Raw genomic sequence first — 12,497 nt, 5'->3', positions numbered from 1 at the left:
TTACCCGCAGTTGCTGGGAAAAATTAGAGCCGATCTTATGAAATGGAATCCACTAACAATAACATGGTGGGGGAGAATGACAACATTAAAGATGGTGGTAGTACTGAAACTCTTATATTACTTTCAGGCACTAGCCATTAGGATCCCAAAGAATTATTTCAGATCCCTGAAGGCCATATCAGCATATATCTGAAGAAAAAAAAAACTCCCAGCATAGTGATGTCCACATTAACGGTTCCAAGGGACAGGCCGGGCCTAGCTTTCCCGCATTTTTATAGATCTTATGAGGTAGCCCAGCTGCGGGTCATGAGGGAATGGCTAGCTGAAGACCATCATAAAGTATGGACACGACAAGACAGGGCGGTAGCGGGATCCACACTCTCTGGACTCATGCGGCTGAATAAACGAAATAGACAGTCTAATGTTAGCCCGCTCCGCTACTCCACCGGAGCGGGCAGGAGCCCCCACCGCTACTCCACCGGAGCGGGCAGGAGCCCCCACCGCTACTCCACCGGAGCGGGCAGGAGCCCCCACCGCTACTCCACCGGAGCGGGTAGGAGCCCATACCCCTCCTGGGTCCCTTCTGCCACCATTACAGGGCCCCACTTGCAGGCCCACCACCTTCTTTGCCCTACTAAACCGCTCGCACCGACATGATAAAAAACAAAATGTCGGGCACGATGCGGGTTGAAAGCGAGGCTTGGCCTCGTTTTAGTTGCTAAGCAACGCGCACATACATTCAGGAACTTCCGCCGGCAGGCGGAACAGCCGGCGGCCACCTTTAAGGCCACTATAAGGCCAAGCTACCCTGTTAGCCCCTGTTCGCCGCTGGCAGGCGCAAGGCGCTCGCCCCCTTCGAACCCTGCCACAGAACCTGCCTCCCCCCAACAGTACCTTTGATCCAGGTCTCATAAAGCGCCGAATACCAGCTCTCATGCTCCCTCTGAAACTCACTTACAACCTCCTGATTATGCCGGCACCTATTTAGGGTAAGAAACTCAATACCAGTATACATCCCCAACCATTTTTGCAGTCGTATCACACTGTCAATGTATGGCTGTGTGACCTGAGCATACTCACCATTTCCAAACTGTATTGTGCCTTATGGTCGCTTTCAGACCACTTCTAAATTGTGTTGTGCCTTATGGTCGCTTTCAGACAACTTCTAAATTGTGTTGTGCCTTATGGTCGCTTTCAGACCACTTCTAAATTGTGTTGTGCCTTATGGTCGCTTTCAGACCACTTCTAAATTGTGTTGTGCCTTATGGTCGCTTTCAGACCACTTTTAAATTGTGTTGTGCCTTATGGTCGCTTTCAGACTACTCTAAACTATGTGTGCCCCATGCCTTTGTCAATTTCCATGTGCCATGCCCCACTATATTGGCTTTTTTAGCCACGTTTAGGATTTCCCAAGCCTGAACCCTTGCTGTAGCATATCCGCCTTACAGATACTAACAGGATCTACCAACCTAGACTGATAGTACACTCGCACCCATCCCTTCCAATCTCACCAAATACAAGCATTACCTCCATCGCTCCCACATTATGCACACCACTACCGGCGTCTCACTCCCACGTGGGACCATAGCCTGGACTCTCCTAACCATCACCATCATAATGGCCCTCACCAACTCTACACCTTGCAACTTGCATGAGAGAAACCTGCGACTTAGAGCTAGGCTCTCACGACTTTATGACATCAAAAATAAGAGAACCAACACACCAGTATCCACACGCACCCCCACTACCATCAATCCTAACCTCCCAGGTCCTGTGACGATAAATCGTCCTCAACCACTTGACTACCCATACTACAAACAGAGGAGACACAACCACCCCAATCCCAGAACTGCCAAAGATAACAAGATAAATCCAACACTATCAGGAGCCCTCATTAATGCTAGGTCCATTATAGCACACAACACCGAAATAGCAGATATACTGTCTTCGGACAATGTAGATATCCTTGCCGTCACTGAAACCTGGCTTCATGAGGCAGCTGGCCCTGCCCTCTCGACTGCCATACCAGATAACTTCAATATCCTTAGAGTCGACCGTCCCAACACTAGAGGAGGTGGCCTAGCCATCATAACCAAAACACATCTAGCTGCCAGACTCACCCCACACCCAGCTCTCACATCATGCGAACTTCTTTCAGCTAAAATACCTATCTCAAATAACAGCACACTAACTATACTTCTTGTGTACAGACCACCAGGCCCACTAGGCAATTTTGAGGAAGACTTATCTAGCCTCCTCACCGACAGCATCAAAGACTCCACTCAGCTCCTACTACTAGGCGACTTTAACTTAGGCTTTAATGACGCTGAGGACAAACAAGCACAAGCAATCCAATCTACTCTAGCCAATCACGACATTACCCAAAATGTCCTAGCTCCTACACATATAAAAGGCCGCACGCTAGACTGGATAGCCAACCACAACTGCAACATCACCATCTCCAGTATCCTACCTCAAATATGGACTGACCATCATCTTATTTGCTTCACAGCCAACATTGAACCTCCCAAACCCAATAAGAATACAATAGCACCCCCCATGCCAACAAGAAGTAAAAAAGAAATCACAGCCGAAAAACTACTCCCACTCCTCCTACCAACTCTCATAGCTAGCCCTAATGATTCCAACCCCAGTGAATTAGTCGAATCATTTAACAACGCCATGACCAAAGCGCTAGACTTGATTGCCCCCACCAAACTCCACAAAAGTAAACGGGAATCTCACCTCAACTCTTGGTTTACCCCCCATCTCAAAGAAATGCGTATCCAAAAACGCAAACTCCAAGCTATCTGGAGGCATACCCCCTCTGCCGACAACAGAACCACACTTGCTAACTTTGCCAAAAAATACAAAAAGGAAATCATTCAAACGAAAAAAGAGACTCATTCAATCATAGAATCAGTAAAGCCAACTCTAACTCCAAAGAACTCTTCACTATTCTTCGTGAATTAGAAAACCCTATTGCCCCCATAGACAATATCCCCAAGGACAAATCCTGGTGCACCAGCATCCAAAATGCCCTTGCAAATAAAATCATAACCCTTCAATCTAAAATTGCTGAGAAAAAAGCCTCCTTGCACCCGCACGGTACCCACACTACCCCATTGAAGGAGTTACCTAGCACACCCCCCCAAAACAATGTTAAACCCTTCAGGTTCACCAACATCTCTATACTGGAAACGGAAAAGGTCATTCTGTCCCTTAAACCATCAAATTGCCAAGGCGACAATTGCCCTGCGCAAATCATTAAGGATGCAGCCAGAGATCTAGCACCCTTCATCTCGAAACTTATCAATGCCTCCTTTAACACGAGCACTGTACCTACCAACCTTAAAGGATCCTGGGTTCTCCCCCTCCTCAAAAAACAGACACTTGACCCAGCTATCCCCACTAACTATAGGCCTATTACTACGGTCCCATTCCTCCTTAAAATTATTGATAGAGTAGCCTACCTCCAAATCCAAAACCACTTGGAGACGCACCAACTGTTAGGTACACGGCAATCCGGCTTCAGACCACTGCACGGTACTGAAACAGCCCTCATTGACCTTAAGACACAAATTGACGAGTTGAAGGACAAAGGTAACATAGCTATGCTCCTCCTCCTTGACCTGTCAGCGGCCTTCGACCTGGTGGATCACGCAGTATTATGCAACCATCTAGCGTCTGCCGCTCACTTCTCAAGTGAAGCTATAGCATGGGTACAATCCTTCCTAGCTAACCGTTCAATGAGAGTGTTCTCCCCTGTAGCAGCAGCGGACCCAATCCAGATCACTTGTGGTGTCCCACAAGGCTCCTGTGTCTCCCCGACTATGTACAATATCTTTACTAAGCCTCTCTTCGACAAACTTGACAAACTAGGGGTAACCTACACGAATTATGCAGACGATACGCAGATTCTCATACCTCTATCAGGCAACTTTGTCGAAGATACAGCTCTAGTAAACAAAATCTACCTCCTCATTCAGGCATGGATGGCCTCCCACGGCCTCTGCCTAAATGACGACAAAACTGAGATACTAATACTGGGTTCCGACTCCAACCTAAAAAGAACTGAGCCCCAACTATCGTAACTTTAACATAGATGGCAATACAATTAAGGTGGCTACCGAGGTAAAAACCTTGGGCTTCTACCTCGACTCCACTCTATCCCTCAAAAAACAAGTCAACTCCCTGGCATCCTCTACAGCGTACACCTGCAAACTAATCAGGACCTGCAGACCTTACCTCTCTAAAACTAACTGCATCATGCTTGCCAATGCGTTAGTCATGTCCAAACTAGACTACTGCAATGCCCTCTATGCAGGGGCCAACAAGTCCATCATAAATAAAATGCAAATCCTTCAAAACAACGCTCTTAGAGCTGCCCTTGACATACCCCGCAAAGCACATATCTCAAACGTTAGGAAAGACCACCACTGGCTCAAAATCAGCGACAGAGTCCTGCTCAAGACACTATCACTTACCCATAAAGGGCTCAACAACACTGCTCCCCCCTACATCTCAGCCAGACTAACGAGAAAATCATCTAGGCACCATACCAGGGCTACTAACCACTACCTACTCGAAACCCCTAGATTCAGACGCTCCAAAGCAGGCGGAGTAAGCTTCCCTGTCAAAGCTGCCCAGGCCTGGAACGCATTACCCACTGCACTAAGAGCCAACTTACCCTACTCCAATTTTAGACGCAAGGTAAAAAATTGGCTCTGGACAAACGACAACTAACTCCTGAGACACCCAATGTCCATAACACTGTTGTCCAAAATGACGTCTGTTCTCAGACCTGCACACTCTTTCAAAACTACAATATGCTAATTTTTCTTTTTCTTCTGCCACACGGCAAGTATTGATATGTCTTACTGTACTGTTATGTTGTTTCTCGCCTATACTCTGTATGTAACCCAAGCTTAAGTAACCTTGTACCTGCTGCGCCCGGCTACCCCTGGGTTTTGTGCGCATTATCAAATAAACAAAAATAAACAATACAATACAATACAATACAATGATTAGTGAGATAATTGGGGTAGGAGTGGAAGTTTGGGACCAACGGAGCGTGGGGTGCTAGCAGTGAAACCACCCCCATTCTACCCAATGTTTTGAAATCTGGAATTACATGCCAGGGATGGAAAAAGGAGCATTCAGAAAGTGTGAAAGGGTAGGCTGCCAGAGGACACAGGATATCTACCACGGACAGACCCTTAGGTCTTTTGAGGAATGCGTGCAGGATATAGGCCTGACAGAGTGACTGGTTTAAATATAACCAATTGAAACACTAGTTAACTACCCCAGCTATCAAGGAGGCAACTACAAGACAGTTAACACCTTTTGAAAAATATGCAACGACCCACATGGGTTCAAAAAGTCTGGTGTCAAATCTCTATACGTACCTGAATGCCCAAGAGGAGCTTGTTCAATGGAACTGCACGAGGAAATGGGATAAAACTCTAAGGGAGACCATTGTGAGAAGACAGTGGGAGTACCTGTGGGGAGCAATCCCAAAACTAACTCGCGCCATTCAGGTGGCGGAAATGTGGATTAAAGTGCTCCTACAATGGTACAAAAAAGGTAGCAGGAGCCCCTCTCTAGAAAGAACATGGCATGATGACCTGATCTGTGTTTTTTCCCCACTTTGAGACTCTGCAGCCATTGCTTTTTGCACACTGTACTTTTCACAATATCCATTTGCATATCAGTCTTTGTCCCACCCACAATGGCGCTACACACCGGAAAGGATCCACGTAATGTTCCCCCAAGCATCAGATCAATGTTGGAGGGGATGCAAGGCGGTCGGGGACTGGATACACATTTGGTGGAACTGCCCAGTCTTTCAGCCGCTCTGGGAACCAGATGCGAGTGATGTACCAGGGATTCATGATCCTGTGGATAGCGGCGTGGCTGGTGATGGCACAAAGGTGGAAACAGCATACAGCACCTACGATCCAGTAATAGCTACAAAAAGTCGAGCTTTGTAGCACTAGAATGGGTAACAAATGGGATCCTTTGGATCAGGATGCTTTCAAACAGAAATGTGGCTCAGTACTGACTTACCTACAAAGTGACTATATGGCACAATGGTGCACGCACAAGATCAGAATTTTGGACATATTGTGAACCCAACAGAACTCAAACGAATGAAGAGAACTCAAACCAATAAAGATACAGATTTCACTTCTGGCAGGGGGGCAGGGGGGAAGAGGGAAAGTTAATGTTGGGATGTTTTAGTGTTTTTTCCCTGTGCAACATAACAATGAAACAAATAAAAACATGTTAAAAAAACTAATAAGTTACTCATCGTAGTGACTAACGTACTCCTAGTCCCCTTTGCTCCATACAGTATGGGTGTCCCTCGCTAGGGACAGGAAACGGAACCCTTTTCACCAGAAAAAAATTATCTTCCGCTTTAAATTTAGATGCTTGCGGGGACGCCCCTCAGTCACCTTTGGCGCGTCAACAATATCATGACTGCCTAATGACACTGATGTGTTACAGGGGAGGTGTTGGCTTTTGGGATTCCTATATGCACCTCAATCACATTTCTAATTCCGATGTGTTAAGTAGAAACAGTGGAAAATGTATCGATATGATTAACAAGTCACCTTTCATGATTTTTGGAATTTATAGTATCTCAAGTCAGATGTTTATCAAGTACAGTAGTGGTCAGATAGCCATACATTAAAATTGTTACAGTGTCTCATTAGAAATGAATTAAAGGTTTCCCTCAATTTTTACATTAGTACATATGGGGTCAGTAGAATGTCGTTAGAAAGAGACCGCGTCAGATCGGCCACCAGGGGGCGCGTGATGGAGGATGCGACTTAGTACTCCTATTTGCCCCAGGCCCCCCCTTTCTTGCAAATGTGCCCCCATTTGCCCCTTAAGTAGAGACCCTGCTACGAGGGTTGACTATCTGACCATTAAGAGCGTATACTGGGCGAAAATCTGGTGAAAATCGTGCCGAGTACAAAGAAGAAACCCGGTCCTACTCGAGCAGCTCAGTCTGCGCGGTGGGAACGCTGACAGCCCGCGCCAGTGAGATAGACTTTGGCCGGGACTCGATCCGGCACCCCCGGAGATGGGATCTCACGGAGGTGAGACTCCTAAGAGCCCAAAATAGTAGCATCGAGAGACCATCACCGCTCCGACACCGAGAGAGTTCCACAGCACCCGGCCTGCGCATTGTTGCAGCCCTCGGCCGGGGAGGCCCGGCGGGGTTGCAGGGCTACTCTCCCTACTGGCCCTGGAATGCGGGCCAAACAGCAGAGCACACCGGAAGTAAGCATCAGCCCCAGGAGAACAACAAAGATAGCGGGTTATACCCGCAGTCCCTCAGTGCTGGTGAGGGGCCCTTGGAGCTGCAACTGTGATACACGCAAAACTCAGCGCAGTCCACAGCAGGAGGAAGCCAAGACAACACGAAGCACACCTTCTTGATCCCAGACTGCCCCTTCCTGCTGCCCGTGACAGACGCCTGAATGTGCTGGGTTGGCACGGACCCGCCAAATCATCCTCAATCAGGAGCTGCAGAAACCCCCTTCCACAAAGGCCTGCACTGACCACAAACTCACAGGGGTGTGCATCTCCTCCACACACATCCCGCTAGTCCTCACGGGTGCCCCGACCACCGTTGTTCCCTGCCGCAGAGACCAGCGGGGAGCCCATGGGGAGGGTGCCCACATGAAGGATTTGCGGCACCCAGGGGCCGCCAATAAGGAGAGGTGCCCACAAAAATTAACGGCGACTGTGCCGCCCGCTCTACTGAGCTTCTGATGTTATCGAGTTCCAAGGTGCCTCAGATCCAGGCCAACAACCCACAGTGAAGAACACCAGCTCGCACCATCCTTTGATGAGAAAGGCAACACCCACGGCCACTAAGCAACCACGTGTATCATCACATCACCGTAATAACAGCATGCAGTGACAGAGATGACCTAGTAAATAACTGGTCTGGTGAAGTAACATCAACTAGAACTACGACACGTTCCCACAACACAGGAAGTGAGGGCCCCCTCCCACGGGGCGCATGCCGGCTTTGCAGACACAAGTGCCCCACTACGACCTGGAAGGTACAGCAGACCGGTCCCAGACGAGGTAAGGTAGCAGACCTGCCCCCTGAGCCTACTCGCTCCAGCGGAGGCGTGGGCTGCCGTGTGCACTGTGTGCGTGCCGCAGTGTGGGCGTGGCCTCCCCCTGCACTGGAGCCCAAGAGGTATATCTGATCACAACGTCCCGAGGGACTGGACAGAGCATAACCCTGACCTCTATTCTCATTGGACTGGCAAAGCCCTGCTAAACCCAGACTCGCCAAAGCTCTGAATGGGAAGAGGTACTTTGAGCCGATCGGGAAGTGGTGCTAAGTGACCTCCCAAAGAACATAAGGAACAAGCCAAGTGGGTGCGGCCCCTGACTTGGTGCGTGTGCCCGCCCGCTACGGTCTGGCAAAGGCAAACAGGGACGCTCGAAGTCGACCGCCCCTCACAACTTTTTGACGGGAGAACAACCCCACAACGGACGCCTGGCAGAATACACGGCTCCTCACTCCCGACCACGTGCACAGCAACCCTCACACATGCAGAAGTTCGGGAGACCATTGTAAACCAGCCTAAGTCTCTGAAATACGCACGAGCAAGAAGAATTGTTGCATGGATCCCATAAACAGACTGGCAGAGCCAGAACAGAGTGAAGGCTACGACTCACAGAGTCAAAGCTATGGCATTGGGAAGCCAGGACTCAATGGCCACCAAAGGAGACAAACAAGTTACTTACCAATTGTAACATTCTTTCGACTGCGATGTTCCTCCCACGTATTCCTCATCATAGATATCTTGTCTCCCAGCTTTGGAAACATTTTTTCACCAGAGGGCACTGTGCTCGAAGAAGCGGAGTTGAGTCCCTCGAGGGCCGCCGTTGAGCGTCGACGTTTTCCGCAGTATAAAGTGCTTGAGCCGTGCTGTTAGGTAGTTCTGTTTTTACAGTGTTAATGGTCGCATCAGTTGATCAGGCTTTCAAAGACCTTCGGCTCTTAAGGAAGTTCGAGAGCAACTGGCGTAAACTGTACGGAGGGGTAGGTTGGGAGGGTCGATGAGGAATACGTGGGAGGAACATCCAGTCTAAAGAACGTTACAGTTGGTAAGTAACTTGTTCTTCGAATGGATTGTGTCCTCCCATGTATTCCTCATCTTGGATAGGCTCCCAAAGCAGTAAGAATTTGGAGGAGTGTGTACCAGAGATTTCAATCATGGACTGAATGAAGGACGACATTTGCAAAGAGGCCTCCTTGATATGATGTAGAGTCCAAGCAGTAATATTTTACAAAAGTGTGCATTGACGACCAGGTGGCTGCCACACAAATATCCTGCACCGGAACACCCCTCTGAAGAGCCGTAGAAGTTGCCATGCCCCTGGTTGAATGAGCCTTTAGCCCATCTGGAGGCTCCTTACCAGCCAATTTGTAGAACTCCGAAATTGCTGGAATTATCCAGCTAGATAGAGTCTGTTTAGACACTCCAAGGCCCAATTTGTGTCCAGTACAACCAACAAACAGTTGGTCACTTTGTCGGAAATTTGCTAGTCTAGAAATATAGAAACTGAGAGCCCTTTTTGGGTCCAGTCTGTGCAATCTCTCCTCCTCTTTACTTGCGTGTGGAGGAAGGTAAAAAGAGGTTAAGGTAATTTTCTGTGACAGGTGGAAATCAGAGACTATTTTAGGTAAGGAGGATGGTTTGACCTTTAGAATAACCTTGTCCTTATGGAAAATGGTGTGGGAAGCGCTTGCAACTCACTCACCCTGCAGGCCGATGTTATAGACACTAGCAAAATTGTTTTTAAAGTGAGGAGCCTTAACGGGCAAGAATGTAAAGGCTCAAAGGGGACATACATGAGAAACTTTAATACAAATTTTAAATCCCAGATGGGTACCTGAAAAGGTGTTGGATGGTACACATTTGTCAGTCCTTTTAGAAACTGGGTAACTAAAAAGGCATTTTAAAATAAGAAACCTCTTCAGGAGGAGCGCTTGAAAATAGATAGCGCTGCCAAGTATCCTTTTATAGTGCCAACTTGGAGCCCCAAATTGGCCAAGTAATAGAAAAGAGTACCATAGGGGTATTCCATAAAAAAGGGTCCACATACTTATCCTTGCACCAGTTACTGAACTTCTTCCAATGACACCGGTACAAGGACTTTGTTGCTGGTCTTCTGGCTGAAAGCAAAATCTCCATGACATCATCTGGGAGGTCCCAATGCTTATACCTCAGCCCTCAGAAGCCATGCGTGAAGACTGAGAGTTTTGACCTCTGGATGGAGAACCTGACCTTCCCTTTGCGAGAGGAGATCCTCTCTTTGCGGAAGTAGAATTGGAGGGCAGATGGACATGTCCAGAAGGCCCGGGTACCACGTTCTCCTGGCCCAATCCAGGACAATTAGGATCATGGTTTTCCTGAACTTTCTCAACCTCCTGGTTACATGAGGTATGACGGGGACTGGAGGAAACTCTTACAGCAGGGAAATTCCCAGTCCACCACAAACGCGTCTCCTAGAGTTCCTTTCGGGGGAACTCCCTTGAGCAGTACTGATCACACTTCCTGTTGACACTGGTCGCGAATAGATCCACTTGAGGGGTTCCCCAAAGGGCGAAGATCTGAGCTAGTTCCCACTTGTGGGAGACTGCTCTGCCTTCTCAGAGCGTCCGCCACCGTGTTCTTCTCTCCGGCTAGGTCTACTGCCGACAGAGTGACTCCTTCTTGTATCGCCCAGAACCAGAGCTGCATTGCTTCTCTGCACAGTGGAAATGAACCTACGCCTCCTTTCTTGTTGAGGTAGTACATGGTCACTGTGTTGTCTGTCATTATCAGGACATTCTTTCCCCGTACAGAAGGAAGAAAGGCCTTCAGTGCTAGTCTGTATCCCCTCAGCTCCAATAGGTTGATGTGTAGTTTGGACTCCGATGGAGACCAACGACCGCTTATTGTCAGACCGTTGGTATGGGCTCCCCACCCCGTGAGGCAAACCTCACTACTGTTATCTCCGGGCAAGGTTTGCCAAAAATTCTCTCCTCGGAGGATATTATCCCTGCAAGCCCACCATAGAAGGTCTTGGGTTGCTCAGACCGCAACTTGCAAAAGATCCGACATGTCCCCCGAAAACTGGGACCATTGAGTCCTGAGGGCCCATTGAAGGGTTCTCATCCTCAATCTGGCCTCTGGCACCAGAAAAATGCAGGATGCCATGAGGCCGAGCAACCTCAGAAAATCGAAGGCCGACAGATGTTGGGCGTTTTGAAACTTTGTTACCATCTGCAGAATGTGGTGGGCTCTCTCCTCGAGTATCCAGGACTGCTCCGAGGAACTGGAGTCTTTGGCGTGGAATCATTTGTGACTTCTTGTAAATGAGGGAGAAGCCCAGCCTGTACAAGAAGTGGCAGGTCATATGTTCCTGGGCTTGTTCGGGCGAACTCGCCCTGATTAACCAGTTGTCCAGGTAAGGGTATACGTGAATTACCCCCCACCCCCGCCTGAAACTCGCTACCACCACAGCATCAGCTTGGTGAAAACCCTTGGGCGGAGGTCAGCCCAAAATGGCAGAACTCGAAACTGATAGTGATAACCGCCAACCGCGAACCTCAGTTACTTTCTGTGCTTGAGATGGATCGGCACATGAAAGTACTTCCCTATGAACTTTTTATTTACTACAGGCCCAGAGTCTGGGGTATCCCAAGTTGCCATCACCCTTTATTTTGCAATACCCTATGGAAAGGGAGGACAGGGTCCCTTTGAGGTCCCTAATTAAGGATGTCTGTTATGTCCGCCAACCGCAAACCTCAGGTACTTTCTGTGCTTGAGATGGATCGGCACATGAAAGTACGCATCCTGAAGGTCCAATGAAACCAGCCAATCCTGAAGTTGAAGAGCCTGAAGGATCTGAGAAAGGGTCACCATCTTGAACTTGTCCTTCCTGAAGAATGTGTTCAAATTTCTTAAGTCCAAAATGGGTCTAAATCCCCTGTCCTTCTTGGGAATGAGAAAATAAGGGGAGTACCAACCCTTGTTCCTCTCCGCTTCAGGTACATGTTCCATTGCACCTTTCTCTAGCAGGACTAAAATCTCCTCCACTTGAATTTTGACAGAATTGGTTCCAGGTGAATGATCTTGAAGTCTTTGTCGAAAAGGAAGGCAGTAACCATGAGTCACTAGCTCTAGCACCCAGGCATCTGACGTAATGCCCCGCCATTCGTTCAGATACCGAGTGATTCTGCCTCCCACTGGGGTCTTGTGAGTGAAGACCGCAAAGTGGCTTTGCAGCGGCTACAGCAGTGGCTGAGGAGGTAGTAGCCGCTGCTGTGGCTGTTCTAGCACCTTTCCCTTTTCCACCACGAAAGGGTTTTCTCTGTTGGCCTCTCTGACTGGCCTGCCCCCTCCCTTTTCCAAAAGAGTAGAAGCGAAAGGTGCGACTCTTCCAGGAAGATGAGCCTGCGTAAGAGT

At 48.6% G+C, this 12,497-nt stretch overlaps 1 protein-coding gene across 3 annotated transcripts in view; it reads right to left on the bottom strand.

Moving 5' to 3' along the window:
* The window catches only part of SARAF (store-operated calcium entry associated regulatory factor), a 258,605-nt gene that overhangs the window by 88,002 nt on the left and 158,106 nt on the right, over window positions 1-12,497 (bottom strand). The window lies entirely within an intron of this gene.

Source organism: Ambystoma mexicanum, chromosome 6p (assembly GCF_040938575.1).
Source record: "Ambystoma mexicanum isolate Mex_15411 chromosome 6p, UKY_AmexF1_1, whole genome shotgun sequence".
Taxonomy (NCBI): Eukaryota; Metazoa; Chordata; class Amphibia; order Caudata; family Ambystomatidae; genus Ambystoma; species Ambystoma mexicanum.
The sequence above is the reverse complement of the archived record's forward strand: the minus strand, read 5'-3'. Positions and strand labels throughout refer to the sequence as shown.